Raw genomic sequence first — 23291 nt, 5'->3', positions numbered from 1 at the left:
CAATTATTGTTAAAAAGATTTACTCAATTTATTTAAATACCGCTTTATGTTTATGTGACATACGCGTCTAATTCAGAATTATCATTTTATTTTAAAGTTAAATTCTCTCTTTTTCTCTCTCCTGCTAATATTTGAAGAAATCATGACGATGGTAAATGTTTATACAAGATAAATTGAATACCAGTTAAAGCTATCGCGTATATACGATTATTGAAATTTATTCGCAGGATTTCAACTTCGACAAACAGATATCTTTTTTTATAAGCAAGTCAATTGCCATAGGTACATATATTCGATTACGCTCTCAATTTTTCTAGGCTTTCGATTAAAATCTCGTCTTATATATTGCGACGGCACATGCGCGGATAACAGAGACGCGCGAGGTAGTCGCATTTTCGGTCAGTCGGCCCAGAGCCGTCGAGGAACTCGAATTGCATGCAAATTTCACTATCCGCGACATACACACGAGGTCCCGAGGTTCGTTATCACTAAAGGCTGACAGAAACTACGTACGATCTACACACAAAGTATCTATTTTCGCGCTATAAAATATATAAATCGCTAGAAGATCGACAACAAGGCTCAAAATTGTGTTCTACTGATTGGCCAGAGTGGAAATACTTGGTGGAATAATGTCTCGTGCGAATTTTCTCATGCGGATGAATTTGCATGTGAAGACAATCACGTCGCGCAACCTTGATTAATCGCAGCTGAATACGAGAAAAGGCTCGGCTCTGAAAGTTCGACAAAGAAATCCGAAGAGAACACCCGGACGTGACTCAACTGATAGAATCAAGACCGACGAACTTCGGGCCACTAGTAAATTTCCGGGGATACGCTGGCGTGCTGGTGACAGAGAAAAATCGATCTTTAAGTGTCCAACTCTAACTCTTGTTGTACGGTAAAGATTACACTACCGAGACCATTGAATTAAAAGATATATTTTATGAAAGTGTAGTTAATAAAAATATATTTCAAAAATATTTACGTGTTATTCAGAGTAATCAATAAATCTAGTTGATTGATTACATTATTTACCAAGTATATTTAATATAAGAGAGATTTAATTAACTTTAGTCTTAGCTTTTCAAGAGCTAAAGAATTTTTTAAATTATTTATACCGATAATATACATGTAAAATATTTGTGCGCTACACTTATTGTCAGACGAACAAAAAAGAATATCAAATCACGAAAAACCTTACGGAACGTTTCCAAATTTTATACGAAAATACTATAACATTGACGCGAAAATATTGCGCTGACATATAAAACGTCAAACTACCGAATGTGTTCGGTGAAGAAGCTAGTCTGGTGGAAGTTAGTGTGCACGAAGGTTAATATTCGTATCCCTCGAACTGAAATGACACCGAGGAGAATATCCAAAGTTGACCAAGCATGAACAAAGGAAGATCCGATGCGACAACTACCCGGAAAATTTTCGTAAAACCCATATCACGAGGATTTCATCAATTACATTAATTCCCAGGTATGTTGATTTAAGCTCATCTCAGTTTACCCTCTAAAAAGTGCAATTTATTTCTGAATATTTCCGATATCTGTCTCAAATATGAGGGCGATTTGCAAACAGCTTGCATATTGATATTACACATATGCCGGAATATGAAATAACTGACTGACCAGTAGTTGTGGTAATATCAACGTCAACATTAATTACGAGAAGTCAAATTTAGGATTACAAGTTTACAGATTATCGTTAGTTACACTAATGCGGTTTACCATCATGTAAATACAAAAATATTTTTATTAGCTATGCACAATATCAATTTGCGAAGAAAATATTCATGTTCGGTAATATTATTATCTTAAAGATAAATTAACTGCGATAAAACTTTAACCGTTGCAAAGTAGAAAGAGAAGAAAATCAGAATATAAAATTATAACAAAAAGCCAATATCAGAGCCAACACAGCAGATGTTAAAGCGAGAGAGACTATATATTCAGTAAAAAGCAACATAAAATTACCCAGATGTTTCGATTCAATGTTTCATGATCCTCTTTAGTGGCACGTAATAAATAACAATTAAAACGTTACCTCGATATCTTGGTCGGTCGTGAATCCGTGAGAATAAAGGTAAGATCAAAGAAAGATATAATTAAAATTATGTCAACAATACTTACGGTATTATAAATAAGTAACGGAATAAATAAGTATGAAGAATAACCGCATGTTTTTTAAACAAATAAAATAATCGCCAACACTAAATTAGTCTTCAAAAAATAAATAAAAATACTTTAAGAACAAACATAATTTTATATTGTGATTCATAATCGTGGAGCTTTTGCGAATTTCTAGTTTTAAAAAGAAGAAAGTTATATGTTTTTTAGTTTAAAATATTTGTCTTTATACTATTTAATTTACAATATATCACTATCATTAGAATCACATATATCTTTTGATAAGTGTATTTCGGTCGCTGTTGACATCAAAGATAAACCGATAAAATTTTAACCGTGACAAAGTAAAAGAACAAGTACAGAGCTCTCTGTTTTTAAGTTAATAATAACTGCCTTTTCGTATTTAATTTCTAACATTTGAATCATACTTCTCCTGATAAGTATACTTGATTCGTTGATATCAGAAGTAAAGGAATCAATAGAATATTGATTACTCCATTCTCTTTAGGCTTGAGCTTCTTTGACAGACATTGAATTATTCGCGCTCGTATTCACTACAGAGGATCGTATTCACGCGACTTTGTGTTCGGCTCGTTATCCAAAAATTCCGCTATTTGTGCGAGTTTCTGTTTGCAGCATGACGTATCGACTTTCGATATTCGCGTCCATTGCTGATTCACGACTGCGAATGGTTCCGACGGGGCCTCTCCTTGCAGCATTAGCCCACGTCACATGCTGTGACGCTTAATAAGCGCGAAATACGCGGGAGACGTTGCGTTGGATCGTTTCCAAGGTCGAGAAATTGCTCTTTCATTCTGAAATATTGCTCCTGCTTTGTTAAAGACCGTAATCTTCCCTCAACGAGATGTGCACGGCATCCGTCAATGTCGTCTCGATAATATTTCGCTATGTTCAAAGAATGTACGACATAAAAATATCGTATTAATGCATAATATACATATCCCAAATTATGACACGTGCAAATAATTATCGTACAAATAATCATTTCACTGTTCATTTTTTATCCACGTTCTCCGTTGACATTGAGCACCGCACTTGACAAGGGATTACTCTTCATAATTCGGTGTCATTATAATGACGCTATTACGGTTAATTAATGCAGTTTATTCCGGCAAATTTACTGAGTGCATCATTTCTTGCATTTTTTATACTTCATTATCCGATGATATGTCGAGACAGTTTAATGGTGAGCATTTATCAAAGGCTAATACGAAAGAATGTCCAGGAAGTGAGTTGGTTTTGAAAAAATCGAATCTAATCACAAAGGTTACCCTTGCGGAAATCAAGTACTGGTCCGAAATGGGGACAAGCAAAAAAGTCGATGAATGATATTCAATTTACTTCACAATGTGTGGTCGAACGAGTGATTCGCATTAGTGGCAAAAAGACCCGGCAAAAAAATCAAGCTGAATAAAAATATGAAATAGATTTAAAAAATACAAACAGGCGAGAGAAAGAATAATAGATCCATTTCTTCTTATTTTAATCCTTTCAATACGATATTACGATGCGAGAAATAAATTTTAGCGCAACATTTTATTCAATCGTTCACGAGTTGAAATGCTTACTTTACGCTCTACGATATTTATAGCGCAAAGAAAAATAAATTTCCTCCACCCGCTTATTCGATCGAAAGCAATTGTTGACTTTTGTTTTTAATAACGTAATTAAAAATGATATTATGAGATTATTATTTATAAGTTACTTACAGTGCATATTTCAAATTCATAATACACAATATCAATATATCAGCCATATAAATTATTTTCCGACCTAATTTAGATATCTATATAAAGCTTATCTATATAGCTCTAAATATTGCTTACTGAAAATAAGCCATGTATATTTCTTGACAATATATAATTTGCAGATTTAGTTGTTAAAAGTAACATACAATTTCTCTAAGAATATATATATATATATAAAATATCTCGTTCTCTTAATTACTTTTATAGCCTAATATAATGCACAGATAACTGTATATGACTTACACTTAGAAAGAAAAAGATGTAGGGTAAACTCGGGTAAGATGGCCATAGTTTTTTAAAATGCAAAAAACATACTTTTATTTTTGTTATTTTTAATAGTGTTTGGCATATTATCTTTACTGAAACTTAAATTACGTAATATTATCGAAATTAAAAGGAAAATATTTAATAAAAATTTTATATTATCAAAGTAGTACAACATAAGCATTGGCCATATCTTACCCAACTTTTAAGGAAAAGATGACCACAGTGACGGAAAGGTGGCCATAATATTTATAAAAAAATAATGAAAACAAAAATAAAAATTATAGGCCATATAATAATTTACATATCTTTACAATATATGTATAACATCGATTACGATAGCTTAACTGTAATTTATTCGACGTTATAACAGTTTTTAGTGGACAAATGAAAAACTTTACAGGTAGTCAAAAGTAAAAATATGATATAAGATAATATCGTTATTTCGAGTAATGTATGCACATAATAAACTACTATAAATATCGATTATCTTTAATAATGACTAAAAAAAGCGCATTATGTAGCGATTATTGAAAAGTTACAACCTATGGCCATCTTTTTCGTGTGGCCCTAGTTTACCCAAGTAATGAAAATAAAAAGAAAAAGAAACAAAGCAATTAAAATAAATTGAATTCTCCGAATGTAGTACAATTCGCCTTTCAGTAACTCAATATGTACATAGAACGATGGTGGCTTGATTGTACGGTAATCTTTTGCCTTTAGGCTCTGCAAAACTTTCCGAGGAGTAAACGTGTTGCCTAGATTCTACCGGCAAGGGCAGACGGTAGAATTGCCTATATTTGTCGGAGAGAAACGATACGATGCCTCGCGGGTACGATATTACAGAATTCGGGCCTTCAAGTTTCGCGTCTCGTTAACCCTCTGACCCTTTCACGATAAATTGCAGATAGAATTTCATCTGTGCAAAAGTCGAATTGACAGAAACTCCGAGAAAACGAATACGAAATATCGTATATCCGACATGACCGACATAAAAAAAAAAAAAAAAAAAAAAATAAAGAAAAAGAATATAATAAAAACGATAAAAGATCCCCAAATAATTACGAAATTCTTACATTAACACCATTCTCACTATTGCACCTATATATATATATATATCATGCAAATCGATAAATTCACATACTGTTTTCCTGTCAAACTCTCGAAAATGAATTTAACGTTAATAAATAAATATATTGACAAATAAAATTTATATATATAATATGTAAAATTCTTCGTATGCTTGATAAAAAATTAGTGAACGGCAATAGAATTAAAACAACTCTTAGTAAAATTTTACAAGAAAAATATGTAGTTATATGACGTTATCATTATATTCGCAATATTCCGTAATTTATGTGAATGTGAAGATACAACGTATGTTCGTACATGCCTATAGCAAAGCTCTTTCATAATGTCAGGCTCTTTTGTTTTCTTTATTGCACGTTACTCTTTTTAGTTTGATAGTATTGTGTAGAAGATTCCGCGGGATAGTAAAACTTTTATTACATTCTTGTACCGTAATCCTACGTATTATTATTTTTCTTTCTCTCATTTCAGGTTTGGCACACTTGATGTTTTTCCAAATATATAACAGAAAAGCTACATTTTCTGTAGAAAAATAAATATATAATAATTGAAACTACGTTTATACACACGTGCACACGTATGTGTATACATTAATTTATTCACCCTAGATGTAATCAAGTCCTTTTATTATGTGAGTACATTCAGATTCAATCATGAGTTAATAAATACTTATGAGATCATATCAAAGATAGTCGTTACAATGCTTGCTTGATTTAAATATTCATGAGGAAAGTACATTAGAGTTTTCTGACATAATTGTACATGCGCAGAGCATGTTCTACCTTCCTCGTGATTCTTTAGGAAAGATATTCATTAATAGAACATGTTCTCATTCCTGGGATAATTCATTAAATATTCGTATTTATAAGGCGATCGCGCAGTTTCAGGAAAATAACCTGTGAAAACTGATTTGCATGCAAACATTATAATTTTATTGTATATATATATATGTGTATGTGCGCGTTAAGTAAACCTATTAATAAAACAATTGTGCGAATAATTAGCAAAGAAATATTATTTTAAAAAGGTATCATTACAATGTAATAATTTAATTTATTCAAAAACGAGACCCTTGAATTTTCAACTTTACGCCTTTGATAATGTTATACGAAAATACAATCGCGCCTGCTAACATTTAGTCGACGAAAAAGCGCTCTGTCATCGACGAGATTTTTCTTTTATCACGCATTTTACGGAAGTGTCCCACAGATAAATTTCCCAACTAACTCGTTTCACGTGTTGCATTTCCTAAATTACGCTTGTAAGAGGAATTTTGCGGACAAATAAAGCAACGGGCGGATTGTTTTGTACAAATTATATTGTGTACGTTCCCCTTCGTGAGAATTGTTTGTAGCAGGAGTATCTCCCGCACTTTTCGCAATTTGAAGTGCGAAACGCAATCAAATGGAATTAAGTGAGAAGCCCTTTTAACGTGCCAACTGAGTAAGCCCTCGGCACTTCGCAACAACATCCCAAAGCATCGCAGTAGGAGCAAAAAGTTTAGCTACTTTTGCCATTGCTGAGATACTTGACGTGCTTTCACGTAGATTCACAACCGCCAGAACACGCCCGAACAATCTTTTGCAACTTAGCTCCCGACTTGTACGCGACCAGCTGAAACATTATTTTCTATACAAGTCCAATTACGTCGCCATTTTTTTTTCTTTTGAAACGACGTTTTTCTTTTTTGTATAAGTTTTGTATAAAATTAAAATAGGTACGGGATTTCTTGCGAAACCGTTCTTGTGTATACTTTCTGCCATATGTAACAGTTAACAAAGGAAAAAGTCATAAAACATATGTTTATACATCGCTCTCTAATGGAATTGATGTAAACGTAGCTGGAGGCCGCACAAGAGGGATGCAATTCTAGAAATTACGCAGTTGTACTATGTACTCCTGCGGCGATAGGTACTCCGTACTCTAGGGAAGTTTAAACATATCTCTGGCTCAATCTTTAAAATTACGTGATTTGTACAAATGAAAATGTTTCAGTGCGGTCCAAGATTTTTTCTTGACACGCCACGTTTCTCCAACTTTCGAAATAAATTAATGCTATCAACTTTTTTTTTTTGCGGCATTCAAATAGAATAGAATGTTTTTCAAATATATCTCATCTAAAAAAAAAACTAAGTTTATAAGAAGAGAAGTAGCTTTAAATATATATTTATTAGTTTTCATGAAATTGTTTATATCCAGTAATACAAATAGGATTTTTCATAAATTGTCGAATTTCTTAAATGTCAAGTAAAGACAAATGTCAATGCCAGTGTGAAATGCTTTTTACACCACGTGTCGAAGAAAATAAAGTTGTCACTGTAATACGACGACTACTTTTTCGTCATGACGTTCTAAAAGGCGAGCTTTTTGAGAGAGCCAATATTCGTCTCCTTTATTCCCTTTTTGTTGTACCCTTTGCGTCTCCCTTCGACCACGCCTTTATCCTCTGACACGTCCGAAAAGTAGACCACGAAAGGATTGTTTCGCTTCCTAGTTTCCAGTTACGACCGAGCAGAAAGGAGAGCGATATCCGCTTAAAGAGCAATATCGGAGGCATTTAAAGTGAAAGAGGAGAATAGCACAAGGATCTTTCCCCCCAAGCACGCATTAAAGGCGTACGTCGCATCTGCTGCAACTCTCTCGTAGGAATAAATGCTATACTAATTAATTGTAATTTATTTCACGAAAGCACGATTTATATATTTTATATATTAATTTAAATTTCTCTTGTAATATATTTTTAATTAAAAAAAAATTAAATATACATTAATGACAAGTTTTCAGGTGATCTCAGATATTACTATATTATTATTACATTATCTACAAATGATCCGACGACTAATTTTATATGTATATGTTAATATACGTGTATTTTTATATAGCTTATTTTAGTAGCATAATAAATATATATATATATATATATATATATATATATATATATATACATTTTTTATCAAAAGAGAACATTAGTTTCTCTACTTTGTATTTAATATGAGAATCCAGTTTTTTTATCGCGGGCTTTATTACGATTTGATGGATTTTTTATGAGATATAGCGCCAAAGGAAAAGACGCAAAGTACGTCTTATTTCGGAATCTAGAATGTATGTTCACTCTGACAAAGGCGCACATTATTACGCGCCGAGAGAAGGTCAATCGAAATCACGGAAGGAAAAAGTTTCTTTGTCCCGCAGGTACGTTTTTCTAGACACGCTATTTTCTCTCTCGTCGCTTTCCTCATCTCGATTTACATCAAGAGAAGTGTCGAAGTAGGTTTGTCCGACAATGAAACTGAAACTGTACGTGTGTGCGCATCAAATTACGCCAGGCGTGAATTTAATTAGTCATCCTTGCATAATTTTACGCACTACGTTTATTAGATACATTGCGACCTCATTATTAAATTAAACATTTATTAATGGCCTTGTCAAGTTAATTTCATTGAATATTAAATATTTTAACTCTATTTTAAGCGTAAAAAAAGCGCGATAAAGAGAGAAAGAACGATAAAATTTTCATTATCAACATAAAGTAATTATATTTTTGTTATTTAAAGAATTTTATATTAGTGAAAATATGATTTGCACGGTTGTAATTGTGTGTACCTCTCCGAATTTGGAAAATTGTGCGGAAAATTTCCGCAAAATTCTGTATCTATTTTAATGTAGAATATGTGTAAAGAATTTAATTTATTAAATAATATATCTCTCAAAATCAATGTTTCTTGACATAAAACTTATAAAATAATACCTGTTGTAATAAAAATTATAACTGTGCTTCCGCAACATTTATGCTTCAGGGGTGTTTGAATAAGAACAATATCGCTATTATCAAATCAATTGACCGATAATAACTTTATTGCAGTAACGCTTCTGTTACAATAACGTCGTATTGCAGTCAATGTCGTTTCATAAACTATCTCGAGCAACTATACCAACAAATATCAGCGAACAATGGATAATACGCCAAGTCGGACAGCGACGTCGATAACGGCAGAAAGAGAGCATAGAGATCGTAAAACGCGGAGCGATGACCACGTACGATATAAAAGAATCAGAGTAGCTCTTTTGAAGCAAGTAGAACCAGCAAAAAATTGTTGAAAAGGGATGGCAAACAGATAAATGATTTATTGACTATTATATGGCTATTATATGACTATTTTATATATAATAAAGTCCAATTTACATTATAGAAAAATAGTTTAAATCTAATAAAGCTCTATATTAATTAATGTCTCTTAATTTTATGTGTTAAATTATTTTTATAACTGTGCTATGATATCATGTTTTTGATATTAAGAAAAAAGTTAAAACTAACTAACAAATAAAATAAAAAAAAGTTCTTATAATGTAAAAGTACATATATATATACACACACACACACACATACACGCACTTATATAATATGACATATTAAATTCTGCCGACTATATGGCAGTTTGTTTCACGTTCTGCGTAGTGTCCTCACTCGTTCCATTTCCGGTATTGCTTTCTCGTTTCGCATAACGAATCATTTCGCAAGTAAAATTACTTTCTTTGTCTTTAATAAAAAAGTAAAACAAGTAATGTGTAATTTTGTTTAAACGCTCAAATGTGTTCGGGCGAATTATAAAATAAAATTCTGTTATTTCTTTAGAAACGAGTTTTCTTTAGCTATGAATTTGTGATAATAGGAAGATTAAGAAAAAATAGGATTTGAATATATGACAAAACGAACAGTTTAAATAAACGACAAAGCGAATTTGTTTTAACAAGATACAAAGATATAAATTGCTTGTCACACGACTAATAAATATTCTGCGCGAATTGAACGGAACCGCTTGAACATTGCTTTCCAGACCGTTGGGCATCGCGTTGCACCAAAAATTTCATTCCCGGTTGCATATACAGATGAAAAAAACGAAATGCTTTATTTGCAAATACATCGTTTTAACAAAAAGCGCGATCGTATCAAAACGTGGAATAAAGTTTTGAGTAAAATTAATAATTTGTTTCATGCACTTTTGACATCTTTTGATATTAATCTTTTGATATTAACGAGCGTATGTTTGTATGTTTTCAATCGTATATTCATTTGATAAAAAAAGCAAATTTTTATGCATTATTGTGATATTGCATATAACTTTGCACATATTATAACTGATTGAAAAAAAATATTTGTATCAAAGTTTCGCGCTGAAGTTACACTCAAATAATCTATATTGTATAGAGTTAAAGTCAGCGTAAAATTTGAATATACAGTACATAAATTTTGACAGAAAAAATCCTTGCAATTCGATGACAAACTAATCCCAGGTGACTAATAGTATCGGAGAATAAATAGGATGAGGAAATTATTTTGTATTTTCCAAAGTGAGAAAACAAGTTGAATAATATTATATTATTCATGTTATATTATATTATCTAATATTTACATTTACGCGAAAACTCTAATTTTGTGTACTAGAAGCACATACCTTGCACACGTTTGTATTCTCGAAGGGAAAGTTTCTCAAACTTTGGTGGCTAGCAGTTTCGCGTTTCATTTAACGAATGAAAAGTCGACGAAAAACTTTTTCTCTCAACCATTTCATGTGACATTGTATCACTCTTCGAGGGCGGATGTATTAATATCCGTTTTAAATAAAGTATAAAGTAGTACAGAAATATAGAAAATCAATGGACTGGTAAAAAGTTCTATTTGTATCACAGCAGCAAACTTAATTTTATTTCAATCCAATATATCACAGGATGAATAAAAACTTTCGATAGGTATTAATTAATTACAGAAATATTTGTCTAAAATTCAGGATTGTTGAATTCAATTCGCATCTTCTTTCGCGATGCAAATAGTTAAGAGATCTTTTCCCTCGGAAGGATCGCCAATTGTTTCCAGCATCTACTTTAGATCGTGGAATATTCTTCGAGGAGCAAAGCTTCGACATTATATAAAAGATAAAAAAACCAAGTGGAAAACCTGTCTGGAATAAAGGTTAAAAAGTAAGTTCGTTGAATTCCGAGAATGCCTGGATGCGATGCGAATCGCTGATCTTAAATTACTCCGTAACTCTTAGCGCATAATTTGCTGGATGTAACTGATTCTTCGGACGGATTTATTCGTCGAAATTTTTTTGGAAATGTGCGCAATTTTCGTGACGAGATATTGTTCCGTGAGGAGGATGCTCGCTCTTCTGCGTGCCAGAGTGAAATTACCGCGCACCCACCCTCCATTAAATTCACGGATCGTACATATTTTTCGCGGCTTATAGTCCATAATTTGCGCCACTATACTAACGCGCGTAATCAGTTTTGTAACAAGTAGAGCTTTACGCTGTATATTGATTTAATTTGCATTGCATTACTTTTTCTTATACATAATCTAACTATCTATACAATCTCTTACTTTTAGGAGTCTTGAATATGCAAGTGAATAATGTTTTACACAATTCTAGAATATTTTTAATAAATTTAGTCTAATATTATTTTTCATATTTTTTTTGCAAAAAATAAAAGATTTAAGTCATTTATATAGAATACGAATTCGCAGTCTTCTCGAAGAGTAGTACGATGTAAGCCCGGATTTAGAATTCTGGTTACTGAGTTAATGCTCCAATAATGGCAACTGTATCCCGAGATGGATTTCGACAGGAAGATAATCTAGTAGATTACATTGTAATCGCGTTTCCCTGTATGAGTAAACCCACTCATTCTGCGGTGACCGCGTGTACAAACTACACATTGATATTTCTTCCGAATACGCACGAGTGTATTAAATGATCCGTAGTGTATCGTAGTACAACAGGTGGATCATGATAGATCACTCTCGCGACAAGCCAACGTGAGTAACAATTACTCATCGGGTTTTCCGCCGATAAATAACGCACCGTCACGATTTCGCACGTGCGCCATATTGTAATGACATATTTCCATTATCATTTCAAGAAGAAAAATATTTTTTTTTTCCACAATAAGATGTAATAATCCCTCAAGATCAATTTTTTATGGGAGAGCTTTTTCAGGAACAAAGAAAGAAACTTTTACGTATCCGTAGTGTTAATGTAAATGTAAAAGTACGCTGACTAAATTAAACTCTAATATAATAAAAATTCTATTTTCGTGAGAAGTCGTTTTGTAAAAATAGAAAAATCAAATAAAGTAAAAGAAAATACTAGAATATATAATTAAAAGAAGAAGAGAGAGAAAAATAAACAAGCTTATGTAAAAAGGCAAATGTAAGAATACAAATTTAAACAACTTCCTTTTCCGCGAGATATTATTTCTGTCTGTCCAGATTACCCAAGTACAGAGTTAATTAATAGAGTAGTCATACATAAAAAGAAAGCAAAATCAACATGAGACTGCTATAAAGTTTTTGCGCACTGCTAGATTCCGGGAGAGTGATTTGACTTTCGTACATATCGTATTGCGGTAAAAGCATTTTCCTTCAGCAGTAACGCAAGCAAAGTATTTCAATATTTTCCTTCACGACTTCTTACTTCTCTTTTTCACCCTCTTGACTCCTCCGCATTTTTAAACCTTCAAGTTCGTTCTACTTTCATTAATATTTCCCGCTTTTACTCAACGACACTTTCATATTTTTGCGCCGCGTCTAGCAATCGCAATTAGTGACTAGCATGACGTGCAATTGTAACGACAATTACGTGCGAACAGCGTCGCAAATGTACCGGAAACATACCGTATTAATTCGTATCCTGGCGGCATAAAAAGCCAAGATCTATACTCGTTTTACTTCATAAACAAGCTTTATGATTATTTTTATTTTTTTTTCTGACAATTACTTATGAATCACAGTAACTACATGTAAGTCAAAAAATAAATAAAGAGACAATCCTTTTATTCCTTCTTTAATTTTATTCCGAATCAGTTAATTTAATTGCGTTTCTTTTTTTATTTAATAAATAAAACAAAAATAAAATTATACGCATATATAAACACAATTAGTTTCGTGTTTGTATGTGTATAAAATTTCTACTTTATATGTATTTGTAGTTTTATGTAACATTATAAGAACTTTTTTATTTAAGTTCTTTTATTTAAGTTGGTGTCAACTTTTTCTTTGCTGTAGTGAAAAATTGATATTTTAGTATAATTATAAAATTATTTAATGTATAAAATTAAAAGACGGTAATAAATTTAAATATAAATAAGTAAGTAAGAAAGAAGGCAATAGGAGCGAGGAGAATAAATTTAAAGCTTTATACTTAGAATATAAATTATATTTTCATAATATAATCTAGAATTTATTTTATATATGCATAATATAAATTTAATCTAAAAAAAAAAAACTTGCGAAGGAAAAAGCAACACGGTATGTAAAAAATGTCCATTAAAGAAATACCTTTAAATATAAAAACTAATAAAAATAAGTGCTAAAATGTACGCGAGAGAACTTTAAAATCGATTAAAAGACGAATACAAATAAACATTATTGGATTGAGTAAGATTACGTTTTCTCGTTAGCGCGAATCTAACACAGTATCGGATAAATTAGTGATTACATTAGTGATTTGGGTTAACGAGAAAGTAAGACCAAACTAAAGAAAGGGCAGTGTCAAGATGGACTCATAAATGTGTCTTTCGGCGCGCTAATGGAAAGAGAATTAAGGAAACAGAATTATGTTCTTATGACGCAGAGTTTGTTTTTTATAGAAACGGAGAAAAGGAACTTATATATAGAGAGTAGTAACAAACAGTTCTATATTCGGATATTTTTGCGATATTTTACATGCCAGAAGGCATATAATGGTACGATAAGAAAAATAACATCGAAATTGCAGAAAGATAGAAACTGCAAAACACATCGGCCGTGTTTTTACTCGAATCAAAGCCATGGTTTTTCCCGAGGGAAATTTTTACGATAAAACTGCGGTTGTGAGGAAGGCCGTTTTGTTCCGTGTTTCGTTTTTAGTGATTATACAGAATTCTAAATGCGATAAACTATAAAGTTTGCTTCAACATTCAACGTTGAGAAATTTCAGGATGGAATTTTCCTAGGTCTTAAATTGAACCTCTCCAGAGAAACAAGGAAGATTTGCCGGAGATACAATGTAGTTTACGCTACGAAAACAAGTTTTAGAAAATCTGCGAGGAAATCTGAAATGGATGAGAGAAAGGAGAATGAAGAGATTTAGAAAAATGAATTGTGAATAAAAGCTCGATGATATTCATTCGATCGAGTCCATTCGCGGATTATGCATCATTATCTCTATTATTCTCCAGTAATCTGTCTACTGGAGAAAGAGGAGAGAATAGAATATAATTTATCTTGTCGAAAATAATATATTATCAACGCATTTGTTCATACACGTTCGCCTCTCGCGAAGAATATTAAATTTTAGAAAAATCGTACTTTCCTCTTTCTCTCTCTCTCTCTCTCTCTCTCTGCCTTTGATCGACGGTAAATCGTCCGCCACGTCGCTTTAAAATGCAAGCTCTACATACTTTCCTCTACAAATGCAAGCTGTAGCAAAATGAAGTCCAAGTATCACAAAGCACGATCACGTTTATTAAATAGCGGTTTCATCGTTGATGCGCAGTGCAACAGATCTCATTCAAATTATGCGGAATTTAATACTTCCAACATGCGCATATCCGGCTGACAAAATTTTTCTCGCCAAGTTTTATTCAGAACCCGATGAAAGAGAATGAGAAAAATGTCGCGAGTAACGTTGGTAGCAAGACAAGTAACGTTTAGCTCTATATAAACTTGAGAAAAATTACGGCGAATGTTTTTACAATTTCTCTATGAAAATAACGATCTGTACTTTAATCTGCGCGTGTTTAAATTTTATTAGTATTCCTTCATCCAAATTCATTGAAAATGTCAAAGTTGATGGATAATCGTATATACATAAGTTATTAGAAAGTAGAATAATTTTAAGTAATGACGTGATATTTTTACCTACAATTTTCATGCTACATTACGTCCGAATTAATTTCGAATAACAAACACGAAACATGTAATAGTATAGTAAGAAAAAAAAATTATACAGACTAAAGTAGAGTTGTTTGACCAATTTTTTTCTCAGTGTAGTATTATTATTATGCTATTTTCGCGCGTATATTTTTCGAGAATACGTGGTATCTTTAAAAATTTAAGTTTAAAAACAGATATGTTGTATCTTTAAAAATTCAGATGATGTAAAATCTTTCAATGTGTTAGAGCAGCGTATGGTAACATTTCACATACTTTATCAAGAAAAATGTCTGCTGTAGGTTGAACAACGGCAACGACCAGGTATAGCATACACGCTTTCCTGGCAAAAGCCATAAATTTTTTCAGAACAGTTTACAACTTCGACCGCGGAAGACATTTTCAAGTCTACTACCGCAAAAACTTTACGATTCGCCACATTAACTCTCTGTTTGGCAATCCATTCTATTTTGACATTTATTTCGCAGATGAAACAGATTATTATATTTTTACAAACCATTAATAAAAATGAGCAAATGAGAGCCCAACGATGTAATTACAATTTTTTAAACGTGTTAATTAAGAAATTTTTAAATTACTAACAATCATCATGCGACAAGATAGACGACTGATATTGTAATAATCGAATGTTTATGCGATGTTTTTTCTTTTTTTTTTTTTTTTTTTTTTTTTGTATTCTTGACATATTTTTTATTCCTAAAATCTGCGATCATTTGTAAATCTGCGCTAAAGAGGGTAAAAAAAAGTGACCGAAACGTTTACTAAACACTATAAACTATAATATGTCACGTTCTTAAGATTGTTTAATCTAAATAAACCAATTACAATACTTGGTTCTTATTTACTCATTTTTTGTTAATGGATTGTTTAAATTCTAAGAGTCTTTCTTTTTTTATTATATTTTTTACGTGTAATAAATATGTATTTTTAATTTCAGTAATACTGTGTCGTAGCATGCTCCCTACACAGTAACGTTATACACATTGACTTAATAATTCACCAAGTACGGCTCGTTAACATTCGAAACTGGTTGTTTCGTGGAGTTGGGCGCGAGTTATTTTCATAGCGAGAAACTTTTCCGCTGTAACTCGAGGAAATATCCGCCGCGAAGAATGCCAGTACAGATAGTCCTGTCGTTCGACTGTAAATATTAACGTAAAGAAATGCTTTTGCGCTTGCAATTGTTTCATTAAAATACTTCTTCCACGGATAAAAGTAAATTCGTCTAAAATCCTGTATCAACAGGATTAATTCGAAGACGAAGAGAGATAAGGATAATAAAATACCAACGCATTCGTGAATACCGATCTACGTGTCTGCTAATTTAATCCAATAATGCGTATTATCCGTCGCAATCGATTACTCGCAGGCTCAATAATCCAGCGTTTGCTTCAAATATTTACGAGCACTGTCGACCGGCACGAAAGGGAAACGCAGTTAGAGCGGAAATTACTTCCAAAAACTGCAATTGTCTAATTATTTATTATTTTAATTATGTGACACTTTATGACAAATTTTATAAAATTTTATAAAATACAGTTATTCAATCGAGCAATTTATTCTTGATCAACGTAGAATTCTAATACAATTTGAAACTATTATTCTTGTTTTACATTTTTTTTTTCGATATTACTTAGTTTTTAATATATTGATTAAAATATTATATATGTAAGCCATATATGTAAACTATATATAAATGATAATGAAGCACGACATTTCCCTAGGAAGGCTGTCATACCGAAAATGGTGCGTTCAAAGTATATGCACAAACTCAATCTATCGCAAGATGACGTATCGTTTGATATATGTTCTTCCAAAGCATATTCAATTATCAGCTGACGATGACGGCTTAATTATAAACATGGATTAAAGCAAGTTTGTTTGAAAATTAACGACAAATATGATTTTCATGAAGAAAAAATTTACGATATGACTATTAATGAAATTAATATTGACCTATATATTGAGAAAAGTAAAAAAAAATTTTTTTAATTTTACAAATTTTACTTATTACACTATTACAACGCTTTATATATTTTTACTACATTACTATATTACTCATATTATTCATTTTTTAAGTAGACGGATATACGCATCGTAAGATATAATCGAGATATAATTCCAATTGCAATAACAGAGTTGTAAAGCCTTAAGCATCCCACGAAATTGACAAAGTTACAGTCAAACTTCCCAACAAGGGAAGCGACACAGAACACTAACTGATCGCATGAATAAGTGTCCCGAGTATCACGTCGACTTGAACTTAGAAACTGTAGTTGCTGACATACGTAGAATTGGCTTGTAAATTTGCAATCGTAAGGTTTTAGTACCTGCGTAGGTTCACTAATTTGTCGCTCGTATTCGAATTAAAAAATTTCTACGTCCTTTAATATTTTTAATAATAGCACTTATATAAATTTATATAAAATTTTGATATTGCAATATATACACAGAATGAACGTTTTGGAGAAACAATAAAAAAAAAAGATACATTTATCGTTATTTTTCAATTTTTTTTTTCGCCGTCATATATTTCTATAATTAAATTAAAATTCCATCACAGTAAAAATTTAATTAAAAAATTCTACATAAATGATCGGACTTAAATACGTATTACTTCTATTGTAAAATGTGCATTGTTATATACTATTATCACGTGTATTAGACTTGAAACTAAAGTAAGTTTAGCGTAAATCTTACGTCCATTACACTTTGATAATGGTTCTTCCAAAGCATTTTAATAGACATTACGATTTTTCTGGCGCGTTACATTTTACCTCGAAAGAAAGTGCAATTGATTAATCGTATAAATGTTAACACTTAAATTACGCTATGAAATTCGTAATGTGAAAAACATAAAAACGAAAGTAACGTTATTGGACGATAAAGAATTTACGATTTATGGCTATGAAGACGTGAAGACAAATGACGTGGGAGGATGCACATGGCGAATTGTAAAAAGTTGAGATGACTTCTTTTCATCGATCCAACAGCACGATTCTCATTTTTTGTTGGATATCTTGTATATTGCTATCTCTTCGAGAAAAGTCGCGCAGTAAGAAAGAATTTGCCGCATACATTTCACATTTTTGAATTTATATTCTGAATGCGCTCTGCCTTCTCTGTCTCTCTTTTATAGTTTAGAGTTTGCATGGGTACCTTCACTGAATTTATTCAAACCTGAATCACTATTACACATCCGGCGTTATAAGTAAACTTCCTGTTTGACAATACCTCCAGGATAATACAAGATTTTCAGTCAATTTTTAGTTTTTATTTTTCCCGCATATAATAAAATTAGATAGAAGATACACAATAGCATCTCTCGTGCCAAACATATTTTTGTGAAAAATACTATGGCATATTCTTTTCGGAAAAAGGTAGTATTTTCAAATGTATTTATTAGTTAACATATATGTATAAGATATTTTATATAGAGCTATCTAAAATAGCACTACGATAGATCTTGCGCAAATTGTACTTTGATTGAAAGTAATTGCTCGATCGAATAATTGTATTTTACAAAATTTATCGTAGGGTATTATGTAATTAAAATAATAAATAATTAGACAGATGCACTTTTTCGAGACATGATTAGTACAATTTTGTTCAAAATAAAGAGATACATCTGTAATTTGAGGATTATTTTATTCTTTAAATTATATATATAATTTAAAAAATAATAAGCTTTATGATTTTCTAATTTTATCGCGACGAAAGAAAATTATTTCACTTTGTTGTTCTCAAGGAAAATTATTAACTGCATCAAGGGGATTTGATAAATTTTATATACGTTTGCAATAAAATGTAACATTAATGAAAATTAAATAATTTCACGATAAATTTATAACCGAGTGTCTCTTATATTAGCAAAAATAAAAGTGCAAAAAATAAGAGAGAGTTAGAGTTCTTTATGCCGTTTCAATTTTTTCTAACATTCTGAATTGTATACTTTTTTTTATTTAAAATATATAACAAAATAATTGTTAAATAAATAATTTTTTTTTCCCTTTTTTTTTAAATATTATTGTAATTAATTTTTTAATCTCTTATTTATGTATATTGTTTGTTTTCAAAATATTTTGTCATTTGAAGTATCTCATTCGTCACTGACATTTATGAATGTTTTACCCTTCTCGTACTACATAAAGAATCATACCTAGTTAGTTATTCTAACCAGATAAGGCACATAAAATATCCCAATATACTTCCTGAATCTTTTCTGAGCTAAAGAAATAAAATATGCGAGCTCCGACGTGACTCGAAGCAAGAGTTGTCGATCACAGAAACAAAGATGAATAGATATTGTACCTATAGCAACATTTTTTCCCGGGATAAAAATAGCCTGCAGTACATGCTTTTATATACTTTTTCCAATAAAAGTGGCGATTTAATTATCTCGGAGAGCAAGCAATTTATTTACGTTTTTCCACAAGAATGTTTACGACAATTGATTTATTTGACATATATCGTAAATATATTCAACACCAGATAAAATGTATTATCTCTATCATGAGTGAAATTGCTTCATTTATTACGATAAAAAATTTACAAAGAGACGCATGAAAACTCAAAGGCAATTGCTTGCTTTTAAAGATTAATGAAAATGGACTTAGATATTTATAGTAAAACAAATTGTTCTTGTTATAATGTTTCCGAGCTATAACGATGGAATTCTTGATTTTCATAGAAAAATGTTTTCCCGTGAACTAAACCTGTGAAAATAAATTGCTTATCGACATATCCTTCAATCCCGAGATTAAAAAACAACAAATCAGTCATGAACAGAGCATAACGCTTTAACATAGACATAATGAAATTTTTTTAGTCAACTTTTTATCAAACTCCATCAAGGAACTTTATAAAAATTAAGAATACACGATATCGCTTATATAAATGCAAATTACAAAATCTTTACGCAAAATAATATCCCAAAATACTTTCATAATATTCCATATTGATATTATATCTATTTTTAGTATTCCTTATTATATATATATTATCTGAAATTGCTTGACTTTCCTGTTATTTTTCTTTGATAATTCTTTTTTAATGAAATTACGATATTGTAAGTAATATTCTATTGGTTGATTTCTGAATGTGAGAAAAGGAAAGAAAATAAAAGACAATTTATTATCGGATATCATGCAGTTAAGAACGTACTTAGCTTAGATTTCTAACTTGGCGTCATGATCACATTTCTCCGTGTCGTTTTATCCCCTCGATTTCGGAGCGAAATTACATTCACGTGACGTCCCGAAGCACGAGCTTCAAAGGACGCGATATGCATGTGCAAATAACACGAATCGTGTGCGGCTACGATACAATGGATTATTTCAACAGAGATGGAGATTAATAGACCGATATCATTGGAAATATTAATGAGACTGTCACGAGAAGCAATTATGATTTATAATCATCATGACAAGGATGCTTCGGCAAACTAACAAATGATGACGCTGTACGACGTTAGAAGTAAATTAATTAAAAGACTGTTGCCGAAGTCATTAAAGAACGTTTTGAATTTCTAACTTCCAACAGATGGATCTCATGCAATCTAACTAAATGAAAAATGATTAGACTGATATGCTATTGGAAATATTAATGACTCTCGCGAGAAGCAATTACAATTGATAACCACCATGATAAAGATGTCTCCGACATACTAACGAAATGGTGACGTTTTATCATGTTGTATGACGTTAGAAGTAAATCAATTAAAAGATTGTTGCCAATAAAACAAGTCTTACATATCTACAATTAGTAAATCGATCTCATGCATGACCTAGAAAGTATTTAGCTAAACCTTGACCACGACCTTCCTAACGACCTTCTAATTTAGAAATAGCGCAAATTAGTCTCTAACTCCTAATTTCAATGTTGATGTAGTTAAAGATTAGAGATGAGGTTTTGTGTTAGTGATTCAACAGGAAGATAACAAGAGTGTAGAGCGGAAGTGGCAGAAGGTGAGAGAGTAGGCTGAATAAATCGCCCAGCTTATCCGCAATGTAATCGAGGTTGCCCTAATTAATGGAACGTATGATGATAATGCGGATTAAGTGTGACCTCCTCTATAATCAAATAAAATCTGACCGACATAATGATGGGAATTGTACGATTCATCGATATATGTATATACGCACTTTTCTCTTTACTTCGAATCAATTTCTTCTTCGACGCTACAAAATCGCGAGTCGAATTTATCATACCTCAATTTATGTATATCAACTCGTGTAAAAGCGATAACAAGTGCCTATATCTTGACATTGTCGAATAGACATTAAAATCCATTAATTAATTAACATTCATTCGGAGGCCTAACTATTCTCTAGATTAAATCCCTATCAAACACGGTCGAATAGACGGACAAGCAGGTATAATGGCAATTCTAATCTCATCTATATATATATATATACAAGCGTGTTTGTCTTTCGTGTACATAAATTAGGGACACACTGAAATTCGCGCCCTTCACACCCGCATTCATACGTGCACGTGCATAAACACACTTACTATGGATCTGTCAGTACGGCACGGTACACAAACCTGGGACCAAACATCTCTCTTGTTTCGAGACCGGTATACAACGAACCCGTATATACGAGCGACGTAAATACCTTGACATTCCGCGATGTTGAGACAGTATGGAGAGCAACTTCCTGTGGCCATACATACCGCTCGTATTTCGATAGCGCTCCAAAATGTGGGAAATGCAAATGGAGCCGTTAACTTGCAAGCCTTTAAACGACAAACAGACATCGTAAAACATAAAAGACTTTAAAGATATTTCGACATGACTGTCAAAGAATCTCGACATTTTCATAATTTAGTAACATCGTAAAGGCTGAGATCCTCAGAAAATTTATAAATACATTTTGGAGCGTTTTTATTCATGTTTCAGCTATAATCGAAATATTTTTTTAAAGAGTTTTCCTTTAGAAAATGACACGGTATTTTCTTCGTTTCTTATATTTTTTGAGTTCCCAATTCCATAGGCTCGAAGACTGTTGATCGACCGATATACCGTTATTATAATAACGCGAAACCTTTCCCTTATTTTCGCTATTGAAATCGGGTATTTGCGAGGGAGAAATGTCAACAGTTTGTTTTAGAACTGCATTCGATACACTAGTCTCGATATTCAAAATTAAATCATTGTTATATTTCCTTTAAGCAGTTTTGGTGTAATTAAAATTATCTGCAGTTAACAGAGTTTTGAGTTATGGATTTAATCTTTCCTTCTTCTCCCTTTAAATGGGATGTAAATACACGGATTTGAGTCGAGCGGACAACGGCTCGGCATTAATTAATATTGGTTGCTGATTATGAAACAGCATTAACAATTATGATATGGATGAATAAAGTTGAATGCAATGTTGCGAAAGTCAAAAGTAATTATACAATGTTACAATAATATTTACACAATTTTATTTAGTTATATAGGTATAGTACTTTTATTTCATTTCAAGAGCTATATTTCGAAAAATGTATTCTACATTATTTCAATATTACACAAAAAATTTGATTTCTACCATACAAAGAGAAGCGATTTATTTTCAAAAAGTACCAAACAAATTTGCTTTTCAACGCTTATATTTCATATAATTTCTGAATTTTTGTATAGAAAAAATTAAAATTAAAATATCAATTTTAGTTTGTAGAACGTTTTAAAATACTTTCCTTCTTTTCTCTAACTTTTCTCTATCTCACTTAATTTAAAATTATTTTTATATTAGTCAAGATGTACGAAATTAGTTTACGCACAAATTACATTATTAATTATGATCACAAAAGATAATGTGGACAACTTATTAATTTTTTTCATGTAAAACAATTATAAAAAAAGGATATCAGAGATTTCCACTATTTTACAATATTTTATACTATTTATAGTTTTTTGAAAAATATTTATTCCTTAAAATTTATAATAATTCTAAAAGAGCTCTTGCACATAACCATATATTTCAGTGTTCAAAACAATATTTCACAAATTATACTTCTTTCCGATTATTTATATTACTATGCAAAGAATTAAAAAATTGACTTTTTCTTTCGTTCATGAGTTCCGTAAAATGAAATTTTTATCACAGGCGTAAATAA

The 23291-nt window shown here is 31.5% G+C and overlaps 1 protein-coding gene across 1 annotated transcript in view; it reads left to right on the top strand.

Annotated features, from left to right (window-relative positions):
* Nucleotides 1–415: 415 nt before the first annotated feature.
* LOC140674411 (uncharacterized) overlaps nucleotides 416–23291 on the top strand; it is a 34261-nt gene continuing 11385 nt past the window's right edge. Inside the window, exon 1 of the mRNA XM_072907919.1 lies at nucleotides 416–1488. The gene's annotated coding sequence lies outside the window, so the exon portion shown is untranslated. The remainder of the gene's footprint in view (nucleotides 1489–23291) is intronic.

This window comes from Anoplolepis gracilipes, chromosome 16 (genome assembly GCF_047496725.1).
Source record: "Anoplolepis gracilipes chromosome 16, ASM4749672v1, whole genome shotgun sequence".
Taxonomy (NCBI): Eukaryota; Metazoa; Arthropoda; class Insecta; order Hymenoptera; family Formicidae; genus Anoplolepis; species Anoplolepis gracilipes.
This window is presented reverse-complemented; position numbering and strand designations above follow the sequence as displayed.